The sequence below is a fragment of the Centropristis striata genome, chromosome 3 (assembly GCF_030273125.1).
Source record: "Centropristis striata isolate RG_2023a ecotype Rhode Island chromosome 3, C.striata_1.0, whole genome shotgun sequence".
In the NCBI taxonomy this organism is placed as follows: domain Eukaryota; kingdom Metazoa; phylum Chordata; class Actinopteri; order Perciformes; family Serranidae; genus Centropristis; species Centropristis striata.
Window position 1 is genome coordinate 28344773 of NC_081519.1, and position 14366 is coordinate 28359138.

Consider the following 14366-nt stretch of genomic DNA (forward strand, 5'->3'; position numbering starts at 1 on the left):
TGACACACACACACACACACACACACACACACACACATAGCCCAGCTGACAGACATACACATATTTCAATAAAATCGTCCATTTCCCGTGTCTTTCAGCTGCGTTATTATGTGGCCACAGTGCAGCATTCTGTGTGTCTGTGCGTGTGTGTGTGTGTGTGTGCTGTTTGTGTGAGGTACATTACACCCTGAGGTCCTTCCCTGCACCCCTGACACCTATAAACACAATTTATGCACCATATATCACTGCATTCAGTATATGAAGCAGAGACAAATGGATGTGTTTCCCGCGGCGATGGGAACCTGGTAGTCTAGTTTCGGGGAGAACCAGAGTGGGCGCTCAGGTTTCAGAGACTGCCTCGTTGGGTTTGGGCTGAAGAGAGAACAGAGGCAGGAACACCGGGCTAGAACAGGGATTACAGCGAAATGCAGACCACATGGCACAAGCTTTTTCCCTCCTTCTGTCTCTATCAATATCATACTGGCCCCCACCCCACCTATACTACCCCCACTCCAGCTTTCTTGCTCTTTCTCTTGTAATATCTTTGACTTACACTGGTTTTTGTCTGCTCCCCCTCTGTGGAAAGTGTAACCCTAACCACTGTGGGTCTGCGACGGTGGGGATCTGTCCTTCATTAAGCCACCATGATGGCCTAGATGAGGTGGGTGGTGGTGGCCACACTGATTGGGAATGTCTGTGGGCTTGTGTGTGTGTGTGTGTGTGTGTGTGTGTGTGTGTGTGTCCGTGTGTGTGTGTCCGTGAGTGTGTGTGTTCAGTCTGACAGTCAGACAGCCAAACGTACAGTCAGTCAGAGAACGCTAATGCTTTTTGTGGTTTGCTGCGGTTGTGGCAGAGACATGAGGCTGACAGTAGGGTTTTAACACTTAGTGTGTGTGTGTGTGTGTGTGTGTGTGTGTGTGTGTGTGTGTAAACGTGTCAAAATTAAGATGCAACAAATATGGCTTTATGAAGGCTGGTACAAATATTTGTGGAATGAAACTGCTCATAGTCGGCATTTTGTGCTAATATCTAGCATCCATACGGATAACATTCTTAAAGGTACTTAAAAGTTCAACTTAAGGTATTGCTTTGTAATTGACATTACTGTGCCAGTTCACTAACATTATGACTTTTTCTCTACTCGTATTTCCCTACAGGGGGTACATAGGGATGTATGTAGGGACATCTTTCCCTACATACCTTAAATAAGCTAACGTGAGCTAACACTAGCCAGCAACTAGCTAATGGTCTCACCAGGTCATACGTGGTCATACAACTGTAGCAACACAATTCCTGACTATATTGTATTCATAATGAATTCAACACTTTTCTGTAAACAGGAAAACTATATACAAATAGAAAATAAGGTGATTTTTTTTTTTTTTTAAAGTATTTTGTTTTTATGTTATGTTATGTTCCCCGCAATCTATCAATCTTTACGGTAGACTCTCAGCATCTTTGCAGTTCATTTTTTTGCTTTTTAAATCTAGGATTACTCATGTTTGTATATTCCCACCCCTAGTCATATTGTCTTGCATCAAGGCTTAGCTTTTTCCTTTTAGGGTTAGGTTAGGTTAGGTTAGGTTAGGGTTGGGTTAGGTTATTTGCATATGCGTGTCAAACAGCCCAGAGGTCTACATTGGCCTATTTGCCATGGAATTTGGCAGTAATGGTGGAAAAAGTAACTGAGCACATAGAACATAGGACCCTTTTTGAAAAAAGCAGGGGAAAAGGGTCCTATGTTCCCCAGTCTCATACAAAGAGAGGAACATAGGACCCGGGGATACGTGTTTTGGAATTATTTATAACCTCTCTACATATATTAAGAGCCACTTATATCGACTCAAACTTTTGATTTAGGTGGGCTAATCTAAAATTTGTAAACGGCGTCCACTGTTGCCACAAATGGGGATTTTAGGCTAATGTTCTTTATTAACTGTAGAGGGAACTGCAACAAAAAAACACAGTAAAACAGCATTAATCCTTAACGGTCCATATTCTCAGAAAAAAAATCCCCTACACCATTTGCTGTTGAAACCTTTGTAATTTAAATGTTACCTTTTTTTAAAAGTGAAAGAAAACTTTGCTAATTGGTGCAATTTGCTAAATGGTACAATGCTATGTTTAACTTAACCCTCATCAAATCAAATCAAATCAATCAAGTCAAACTTACTTTATTATTACTCATGTAATGTTACCCAATAAGCTGGGTGCTTTGGGTGCCAGCAACATGAAGTTAAACATTGTTCATTTGCATGGTGTGTAATATAAGGGTGGCACCATACATAAAACACACAAACCTTATATTGAGAACAAAATAAATACAATTTGGCTGGTGTTTCTTCTAATTATGATGTGTTCTTCACAACCCACAGAAGCATTTGAACTTCTCTAATAAATACTTCCTGCAGCTGACAGGTAATGAGTTAACGATGGTGTGATTTCACCCTTCACATAAATCTTCCAGCCAATCCGTCTCCCAGACAGGCAGCTAATAGTTCAAATGACACCTCAGGTACCGCCGCATACCTCAAGTTAAAGGTTTTCTGATGCTGTCTCTCTGTCGGTGTGGTGTGAGTGTGAAGGGTTAACAGTGCAGGTTGGCTGGATATTAATGCCACTCGCTCAGAGAACCCAAGAGAAGGCTGGCTTTAGCCCAGGGCCCGGCCCTCCCAGGCCTCTCTCAAACTCCCAGATCTCTTCAGCATACTTCTCATATTAAAAGAAAACAAGTTACACAAATGAGACAGATGGTTCTTGTTTGTGATGACAGTTGCAATTCTTTCTCCTCCAGCCCTCCTCCCCTCTTCTTCCCTCTCGGCTTTCCTCTGGTGTCCCAGCCATTCTTTGCCCTCAAACAGCCACGTTGTGCAACACGAGCGGATCGGTCGGGAGGGCTCGTGGGCAATGAGACGCGGACACCAGGCTCCACCAGGCTCTACCAGAATCTAACATGCCAACATACTGGTGCACAGGACTTCTTATTCACTGACTGTACTTTACATTGTAAGTTATATGTATATGCACATTCAGTCAATCAAAGGGTGGGCAACCTGGGACCTCCAGTGTTCTCAATCTTTTCTATCCCTGCATACACAACATTATCGATGAATTATTACGCTACAGTTTGCATTATTAAAATATTTTGGGAGCACAAATAACAAGTACATGAACCTTGAACCTTGATATGAGCTATACGGATGATGCCATTTCCTGCAGCTGCACAGGTAACTCACAAACACTGATTAGTTGCATATGATCATATGTTATGGAGAAAAAGGGTTATTGTCACATAACTTCAATTTTGCTTTATTTTAGAGAAATAATGATATAAAAACAGCAAAATCTAACTCAAAACCAAGCAGTAATTGCACTTACCATGGTCTGCTTTCGATATATAAACTAATTTAAACATCAAAATAATAGAAAGTATAAGTTTATTTGACAGGGAAATTATCTAGATAGTGATGAAGTAAAAAAGTGAGATAAAATTATATTAAGACTAAAACCTAACATTACTTCATAATATTAGGTCTAAAATACACAAATCTTTGAATAGACTACACTTAAATACACTACACAAATCTATTTGAAAATGTTTATTCACTGAAAACAAAATATAAAAGCTGAAAGAAAACAAAAACATTGTTGTTACTGCACTCTGTTTTTTAATTGCTATTAGAACCTTTTACAGCAATGCAAAACCAGAGTGTAGTAACTACATTTTTGGGGTCAAAGGTCAAATAAATCATGATTATTTTTTAGCATAAAAATGACATCATCAATACATGTAGAAATAAGTGTCATATCACTTACCTACATTTAGCCCATTTGGCTGGCCAGTTAAAACACGTTGAAAAAACTTTAAAGCGGTTTTCTCAGTTTTACCTTGTGCATAGTTACTGCAGTTAGACAGACAAGTGGCTCACACTGGTAGAGCGCGTACCATTAAGGCTGAGTCCTTGCTGCGGCGGACCCCGGTTTGCATCCGTTCTGAGGTCCCTGGTAACACTTACCAACTAAGTAATGTTTATAGATGCTTTATAAAGCAATTATTAACCATTTACAAAGTGCTATACTTAAATGTTTTCAACCAATTTCTTAAAGGTTTATGAATCATTTCAAAATCATTAACATACTTAATAAGGTGTTAAAAATGTTATGAGTGCAACTAAAACTACTGATGAGCTATTCATTATAATTTGATTGTTTGTTAATGGTAAAGTAACTATAAACTTACATTAATATACCATCTATTTGCCATTTATAAATTATTTAGTTAGTTAAACATTAATAAATGATGTATTTACCATTCTAAATTGCCTATATATGGTTTATAAATGATGATTAAACACTAATAAACTATCTGTTTACCATTTATAAATGATGGTTATTGTAAAGTGTTACCAGGTCCCTTTGCTGCATGTCTTCCCCTCTGTCTCCCCATTTCTATCTGTCACTATCTAATAAAGCTGTAAAAATGCCACACACAAAAAAGAATGGTAAGTTACAGTTGTAGAACAAGTCCAAACAAAAAGTTTGCCCTAACCCTGAAGCATTCCATCCACTATTAATTGCATTATTGATGCATTTATGTAAGCAGCATTCTATGAGCTGAAATATGTGCCACCAAAAACTGAATTTCAATTATTTATATTTTAATTTGAATTGCTTAACTTGAATAATTGCAATAAAAAAACCTGAATTAAAATCACATTATATGATTTTGTATTGTTCAACTTTAGTCATTGCATTGAAAAACTGAATTATAATTTTGAATTTGGTTTATTAGTTTGGAACTGAACATTCAGTTCTCACAATTCAAATTCAGTTCGTAAAATTCAATTTAAATTTTCTGCGAAGAACATCTGGATTAACCGGTCGCACATTAGCTGGTCGCAATAACCGGTCGCATTAGCCGCTCACCGGTCAGTAGCGATGGCACAAAGTGTTGAACTGAGGTCAACAGAAAGGGCGCCATATTATCCCGCTAAAACAACGCAAATTGCCACCCAGTGTTGAGGAGGAGGACACATTCCCATCAGTTATTAGATTTTCTCAGTTGCATGTAAACTGGGTCAAGGACAGAAGTCCTGTTAGACACCAATATTGATTTTTAAGCATAGCTCGATTAAACTGTGCATATAAACGCACTGACTGAAAGTGAAGCAGCTCTGTTTTTCACATCTATCCATACAAACTCAGGGAGCTTCTGATTTTGGTGAATTCCAAGCACTCATCTTGAGGCTCAGGCAACATTCTACCCCAGCATGGACAGATCAGATAAGAACAGATCGGTCAGGAGGAGTGAAAGTGACACACGGTGGATCAGGCTGTTGATGAGGGCTTTAGCTGCCACAGCTTCATCTCTGGATGCTGGTATAGAGGATCACTGTGAGCTTACCTCTCCACACACACTAGCACACACTCTCTGTTGATGGTTATAGCCATGTGTCTGTCATCAGAGAGATTTCAACTGAACTGCAAAGAACTTTCCCTTAACACCTGGACACACACACATACACACCTACCTGAACATGTGTGCATGCCGGTGTGTGTATGCGGGTGAAAGGGGTTGGAGCGTGTGTGTTACATGTATCTGTTCGCTAACAGCAACTTGCCGTGTCAAAATAATCCTTGCAGTGACCAGTGTCAGTGTCACTTGATGGTTGCCTGCTTGTCAGACATGTAAAGACATCATGATGAGACAAGGATCAAAGATTAACATCTCTCTTACAGCAGCAACACAATGCAAACACAACCACAACACTATTGTTACATTTAAAAAAAGAAAAAGAAAGAAAAGTTGGAGATGGAAGAATAAACAGCATGAATGTATTGAGTGCAAAAAAACAGTAGTTGAGAAAATCTAATTAAATATAGCATACGAGTGGGTTTTCATGTGGCATCACTTGACTATTTGGCTAATATAAGGCACACATAGCAGAGGAAAGAACACACATCTAACAAACTGCCTTTCATCTTGATGAAGGGATTTTATATGCCGATGACAGCAGATTGTTCGTCTGTCCATTCATCCATTCTTGTGAATGAGACATCCAGGATTTCCTTAGTGAACTGATAAGGTTATGGAGTTCAAAGGTCAGGGTCGCTATGACCTCACATTATTAGTTTTTGGCCATAGCTCAAAAATCATGTGCTAATTATGACAATATTTCATACAAATGTCTGACATGTCAAAATCGTATACTGTATAAAGCATAGACAATGTGTCTCCGCTTCCTTCCACTGTTCAAAAGTGAAGCCAAAATATCCAGGATATGGCCACTGCCATATTGCACTGGGATGTCATTTGGAGCCAGAGCCAGAAGTAAGAAAAACCATACACAGTGAAATGAGAACTATCGACAGAAACCATCTTTGGGAAACATTTATTTGATGTGTAGCATGCAAGGTTATTATAGTAAACGAAAACTAATGAAATAACTAAAACTAGAATTGAAAAAACATTTTTATTAACTGAAATAAAAATTTTGAGAAAAAAAAATTGAAAAAGAGTTTTTAAAAAAACAATAACTAACTGAAAATGTATTTTGTGGTTACAAAACTAACTAAAAACTAAAAGTTTAGTGAAAATGTCCTCAGTTTTTGTCTTTGTCAACTTTTTTCATACATAAACCTTTTTGGTTGATATGAAATCTATTTCATCTATCTGGTTTTATGACTTAATAACCTTATTGGGGCTGAGATGGATAAGACAAAGGAAATAAATAAGTTTATTAAGTCATAAAAAATAGATAGACTAAATAGATTTGATATCAACCAAAAAGGTTTACGTATGAAAAAAGTTGACAAAGAGGAAAATGGACATTTTCACTATAATTTTAGTTAGTTTTAGTAACCACACAAAACAGTTTCAGTTAGTTATCGTTTTTTTCTTTTTTTAAACTCTTGTTTTTATTTGTATTTCAGTTAACGAAAATATGTTTTTCAATTCTAGCTTCCCTTATTTCTTTGGTTTTCGTTAACTATAATAACCTTGTTGTGTTGCTAACAGTGTTGAAAAAGAATCAACAGCAAAATCTCTCGTCAGAAACCATTTTCATGTTGATTAAACATGACATACAGGTTTGAGCACCACAAATAACAAATCATTCCTCACATGTATTATCTATATTTGAATCTCTGAGAGGGATACCTTGGTAACACTTTACAATAACCATCATTTATAAATGGCAAATAGATAGTATATTAATGTAAGTTAATAGTTACTTTACCATTAACAAACAATTAAATTATAATTAATAATGTTTAGTAATGGACTATTTATCAACGGTTTGCACTCCTAACATTTTTAACACTATATGAAGCAATTGTTTGATTTCCAAATGATTTATATAGCTTTAAGAAATTGGTTGTAAAACATCTATAAAGATTAAATATGTAGACCTATTTGTAGAATTGTTAATATTTGGTTTATAAACCATCTATAAACATAACTTAGATGGTTATTGTAAAGTGTTACCGATACCTTAAAGCACTGGTTCCCAACCTGAGGGTCCCAACCTTAACTACGGGTTGCCAAAGCTTCACAGTGGGTTGCGAGGCCATCTTGATTTGAAGGGATGTAGGACAACTATACTACCGCAACATATCCAAGTGCACAGAGCTTTTCTCGAACTTAAATGCACATTGTAATGTGAGATGTAAGACAGCTCAGAGGACTGGACATCTTTCACTTCATACTGTAGTGGAGAGATAACTCTCCCCCCATGATTTACAATGAGTTAAAAATAGAGATGGCCCCTCTCCATTTTCTCTTACTCGTTCACCTCCTCCTACCTGCTGGAGAGCATTTAGACCAGGTGGACTGAGCCAAACCTGCACCTCTACACCACAGCCAACATCTACATGAAAACCACATTGTGTTCCATGTGTTGGCAGGAGCTTTGGACACTGGAACTGCAGAGACTGTCAAAGGTTCAGTGCAGGCACGGCTAAGCAGGCTGCGTCCTAACTCCAACCAGCACCCACATTTATTTTCATGCACACACATAGCAGCCATGCCCTCACACAGTATATACTGCCCTACAAAGCCTCACTGCAGTAACTACATTTTTCGTAAAAGTTGAGTTATAACTAAAAATGAACTCCTTGATGTCTGGTCTACCTTGTGACAAAGTTTTAGATTTCAATTTTGCTTTATTTTTCAGAGAAATAAATATTAAAAACCACAAAATCCAACTCAAAACCGAGCAGTAATTGTACTTACCACAGTCTGCTTTGGATTTATATACTAATTTAAACATAAAAATAATAGAAGTTCTAAGTTTATTTGAAAGGGAAATTATTATACTATATTTACTAGATAGTTATGAAGTAAAAAAATGAGATCAATTCATATTAAGACTGAAATATAACATTTCTTTATAATATTAAGTCTAAAATATGCAAATCTTTGAATAGAGTTGTTAAAAACTGATAACAAAATCAGTTTGAAAATGTTTATTCACTGAAAACAAAATATAAAAGATGAAAGAAGACAACAACATTGTAGTTACTGCACTCTGTTTATCATTACTATTAGATCCTTTTACAGCAAAACCAGAGTGCAGTAACTACATTTTTGGGGTCAAAGGTCAAATAAATCATCATGATTTTTGAGCATAAAAATGACATAATCAATACATGGAGAAATAAGTGTCATATCACTGACATACCTATAACCCATTTCGCTGGCCAATTAAAAAACATTAAAAAACTTTAAAGCAGTTTTTCTCAGTTTTACCCTTTGCTAGTTACTGCTGTTAGACTTTGTAGGGCAGAGTAGCTGGGATGCCTGAACACTGATATACTGCAGAGCTCCGATAAACTGTTTAAATCCTCAGCGTGTTTTTCATCACAAGTCAGTATCAGGCAGATCATCATAAAATTGTCTCATAAAAGTGGGTGCAGCACACACACACAGCAGCGTGTGTGTGTGTGTGTGTGTGTGTGTGTGTGTATGTGTGTGTCCTGGAGGGTGGCCTGGTCATTACATCCCCACCTTCTGCCTGCTCGTCCCACCCAGAGGAGACACTACGCCAAGCTGGACGCTGATTGGACGACCTCAGAGGACAAAACATTTAGACTCATTTGTCAAACTTGATGAAGACCAATGGAGGCCAGGTGGTGTCTTTCTGCATGTGTGTATGGACACAGAGTTCTGAAGAGCATGTGTGTGTGTGTGTGTACACCAATATTTCAGCAGAGAGGAATGCCCTTCGTTCAGCCTGTGTGATAATTAATAGCTGTCAGCGTCTCTTTAGCGGAAGAAGGTGCTGACAGACAGCACTCCAGAAACGCAGGGAATGTGTGAATGCCTCACAGGGGTGGATGAGGGTGGAGGGGAGAGGGTGCAGAGCAACATCCATCCCAACTGTCTGTTGCAGATGATCTAGGTCATCAAACCTGGGATATCACCCTCATTTGCAGCCATTGGAGGAATTCCTGGACATCTGCGTAAGCTGTGTGAGAGCCATACTGATCTGTCAACACCAACATCACAGCAGCTCACTGTTAGATAAAGTATGACTGAGTTTGTGTGGAAGAAAAGGATTGTAGAACCTGATAATGTAATACATTCCCCGATAATGTAACAACCCCAATAATGTAATAAAAATCTGCACTTGAGTCCATTGAAAATGTAATAAAACCTGATAATGTAATAACTTTCCAATAATGTAATAAAGTGCATTTCTCAATAATGTAATACACTTTTTTTTTTACCAATAATGTTATAAAGTATAACATAAATGGGAGGTTATTACATTATCAGATTAGCCTTCATTTCGTGATAATGTAATAATTCCCCAATATTGTAATAATTTAACAGCAGACCACCCATTACTTGGGTTCAAGTGGTGATACTGTGTAGGCAACTCTAGCTCAAGAGCTCTAGCGCCACCAACAGGTCAAAGTTGAATGTTTATTCACTTTTGACCCGTTCATCCGTTTTTCACAAACGAGGTATCCATGACACACAAATGCATTCAACAGCTTCTTGAAATCTAAAGGTGCTTGGTGTTATACTTTATTACATTATTGGTAAAAAGTGTATTACATTATTGGGAAATGCACTTTATTACATTATGGGGAAGTTATTACATTATCAGGTTTTATTACATTTTCAATGGACTCAAGTGCAGATTTTTATTACATTATCGGGGTTATTACATTATCGGGAATTTATTACATTATCAGGTTCTACAAGGATAAGTAAGCTGGACCACTAAACTGATTTGATTCGCAAACTAATAGCAGCATATTTTCATTGATGGTTCTCCCTGATGACAGATTATGAACATTTTCATGGCGCTCCACAAATTGACAGAAAATAGCCGTGTTTCGACTAGGGGGAAAGTGGCCACAGGGAAAGTCTCAGGCCACACCCTCTCAAAAGTCCTCTCACTCTGTGTGTGTCTCCACTACAAGTTAGCCCCCAGAGGTATTTAGAGACTCTGGAGGTGACGTATCGTTTTCACCGTCGCTAACTGTGCACAACGTCAGCAGCTGAAAGCAGCATGGCTAATTATGCACAGAGTCTCCACTGATCATAAACATAGTGATTGTGAATTAACGGCTTCGCTAACTGTGCACAGAGTGTCCGGTGCTTGTTGTAAACAAACAGAGATCGCTAAGTGAACACCTCCTGTAGCAGCAGCACATACACACTGTACTGCTACAGAGCTAACTGTAGCTAACTGCCGCTAACGGAGTCTAAATTTAGCAACAAAGTCGCTAAGTTGGGAACACTGCTTTGCCGGCTTTTACAAATGGTTGTCGTTTAGAGTATTACGTCACATCCTACTTAGCGATCTATCCAATCAGTAACCAGGCTGTTTTCAGGGGAGAAAAAAGACCCTGCTCTTCTACAGGGACTAAAAAAGTCCTGATAAAGTCCGCTCCGGACTCTAGATAGGTTAGAGCGAAAGTTTATTTTTAAAGAAGAACAACGTTTGGCTTTACACTCCTACCAAAAAGGATGTTTTAGCCTTGCTTCCAACAGGATTTAGCGAAAGCCTAATCTACCAACTAGCCCCGTTAGTGGCTAAGCTAATGAGGTTTAGCGAGACCCCGGTCGTTGTCGTATAACTGATACGATTGGCTAAGAGCTATGTACAGACGCTTATGATAGACATTCGTTGCCCCTAATAAACAGCTCTGGATGATCGTAGACCACGCCTCCTCTACAGAAAAACAGAAGATAAATAATAACGTACATTAAAGAAATCAGCTAAAGGAGGAGATTAAGGTGCAGAGACAATAATAAAAACATCTAGGGACACTAAAGATGCCTGCCTCAACAAAAAAGTTTTAAGCCCTTTTTTCTTCTTCTGCAGGTCTTCTGCATACCTTGGTTGTAACTGGTTATTTCAGTCGCTGCTGAACCAGTCTGGTAATTCTCCTCTGACATCAAGGCTCACTGGATATTTTCTCTTTTTCGGACCATTCTCTGTAAACCCTAGAGATGGTTGTTAGATCAACAGTTTGTGAAATACTCAGAGCAGCCCTTCTGGCACAACAACCATGCCACGTTCAAAGTAACTTAAATCACCTTTCTTCTTCATCCTGATGCTCACTTTGATCTTCACCACTACATGCCTAAATGCATTGAGTTGCTGCCATGTGATTGGCTGATTAGAGATTTGAGTTATGGAGCAGTTGAACAGGTGTACACTACAGTGGCCAGTGAGTGTACATACAGTAGTGTTCAAAATAATAGCAGTCCCATGTGACTAACCAGATTAATCCAGGTTTTTAGTATATTTTTATTGCTACATGGTAAACAAGGTACCAGTAGGTGTAGTAGATTCTCAGAAAACCAACAAGACCCAGCATTGGTGATATGCAGCTATTAAGGCTGTGCAATTGGGCAACTAGTTGAAAGGGGTGTGTTAAAAAAAATAGCAGTGTCTGCCGTTGACTTTACAAACTCAAAACTTTTTTGTACAAACTTTTTTGTTTCTATGATTTATCAATCCTGTGATCACTAAACTATAACTTATAACTGCTTCACATCTGTGTGGCATGGAGTCAACCAACTTGTGGCAACTTTCAGCTGTTATTCCACTCCAAGATTCTTTAACAACATTCCACAATTAATTTACATTTCTTGGTTTTGCTTCAGAAACAGCATTTTTGATGTCATCCACACAAGTTCTCAATTGGATTAAGGTCCACTCCATAACATCAATGTTGTTGGTTTGGAACCAAGATGTTGCTGGTTTACTAGTGTGTTTGGGCTCATTGTCTTGTTGAAACACCCATTTCAAGGGCATGACCTCTTCAGCATGAGGCAACATGACCTCTTCAAGTATTTAGACACATGCAAACTGATCCATGATCCCTGGTATGTGATAAATAGGCCCAACACCATAGTAGGAGAAACATGCCCATATCATGATGCTTGCACTACCATGCTTCACTGTCTTCACTGTGTACTGTGGCTTGAATTCACAGTTTGGGGCTCGTCTCACAAACTGTCTGCGGCCCTTGGACCCAAAAAGAACAATTTTACTCTCATCAGTCCACAAAATGTTCCTCAATTTCTCTTTAGGCCAGTTGATGTGTTCTTTGGCAAATTGTAACCTCTTCTGCACATGCCTTTTTTTAAACAGAGGGACTTTGCGGGGGATTCTTGTAAATAGATTATCTTCACACAGACGTCTTCTAACTGTCACAGCACTTACAGGAAACTCCAGACTGTCTTTGATCATCCTGGAGTTGATCATTGGCTGAGCCTTTGCCATTCTGCTTATTCTTACATCCATTTTGATGGTTGTCTTCCGTTTTCTGCCATGTGTCTCTGGTTTTGCTCTCCAAGTTTTCCCCTCTCCAATCAACTTTTTAATCAAAGTACGCTGTTCTTCTGAACAATGTCTTCAACGACCCATTCTCCTCAGGCTTTCAAAGAGAAATGCATGTTCAACAAGTGCTGGCTTCATCCTTAAATAGAGGCCACCTGACTCACACCTGTTTTTTCACTAAATTGATGACCTCGCTGATTGAATGTCACACTGCTATATTTTTGAACACACCCCTTTCAACTAATTGCCCAATTGCACAGCTTTAACCCTTTATCGGGCAAAGAACCGTATTTGGTAACTTCAGCAAATATCCATAATGATGTCCCCATGTCTCTCTGTGAGGTCGTAGAGCCACATGGATTTCTTCCAGCTAATTAGCAAAGATCAGGCTACGTCACAGATGGTGACACCATGACATCTGACCAATCAGTATGATAATAATATTAACTTTATTTACCTTGACCTCCAATGTAAAAATGAAAAATTTAGAAAAAAAATCTACAAGAAACAGTCGTACAAACAGAATTATTCTTCAATGACTTGTACAAGGAGAACTTGACTATGACGGCATATTAGGGACAAGTATGAATAAAAATAAAAATACAAACCCGGGGGAGGAGGTAATATTTCGAGAAAAAAGTTGCAAATTTACTAGATTAAAGTGGCAAATCTACAAGAAAAAAAGTCTCAGATTTAAGAGATTTAAAGTGGCAAATCTGCGCGAAAAAAATCACAGATTTACAAGAAAAAAGTTTAACTTTAAATCTCATAAATCTGAAAAAAAAATTCTCGCAGATTCACCACTTTAATCTTGTAAACTTTTTTCTCAAAATATTCCCCCCCTCCCCCAGGTCCATATGTCTTTTTTTTACACATTCTGGCAGTATGTAATATACTCCAATATTCTCTAGGGTTGAAATTTGGAATTTGCAAGTATTTCAATGAGTGCCCTATTAAGGACCATATCACGAATGCTGGGTCTTGTTGGTTTTCTGAGAATCTACTGGACCTACTGGTACCTTGTTTGCCATGTAGCAATAAAAAATATACTAAAAACCTGGATTAATCTGGTTAGTCACATTGGACTGCTATTATTTTGAACACTACTGTAAATGTTGGGGGTTCACTAAAGCGTGTCAGTTAGATGTACTTACGTGCAGACGTCATCTTCATTTTTGTGTGTATTTTTGTCAGTACTACTCTGCCAGACAAAGTAACTGCAGTAACTACGCAAAAGGTAAAACTGAGAAAAACTGCTTTAAAGTTTTTTAACGTGTTTTAAATGGCCAGCCAAATGGGTTAAATGTAGGTAAGTGATATGACATATTATTTCTACATGTATTGATGTCATTCTTATTCTCAAAAATCATGATTTTTTTTACCTTTGACCCCAAAAACGTAGTTACTGCATTGCTGTAAAAGGTTAATGTTGGGGCAGCAGCATCAGAGCCAGCGACACCAACAGACTTGATAAAATTATCAAGAAGGCTGGCTCTGTACTCGGTCTCAGGCTGGAGACTTTTGGGACTGTGGTGGAGAGGAGAACACTGAACAAAC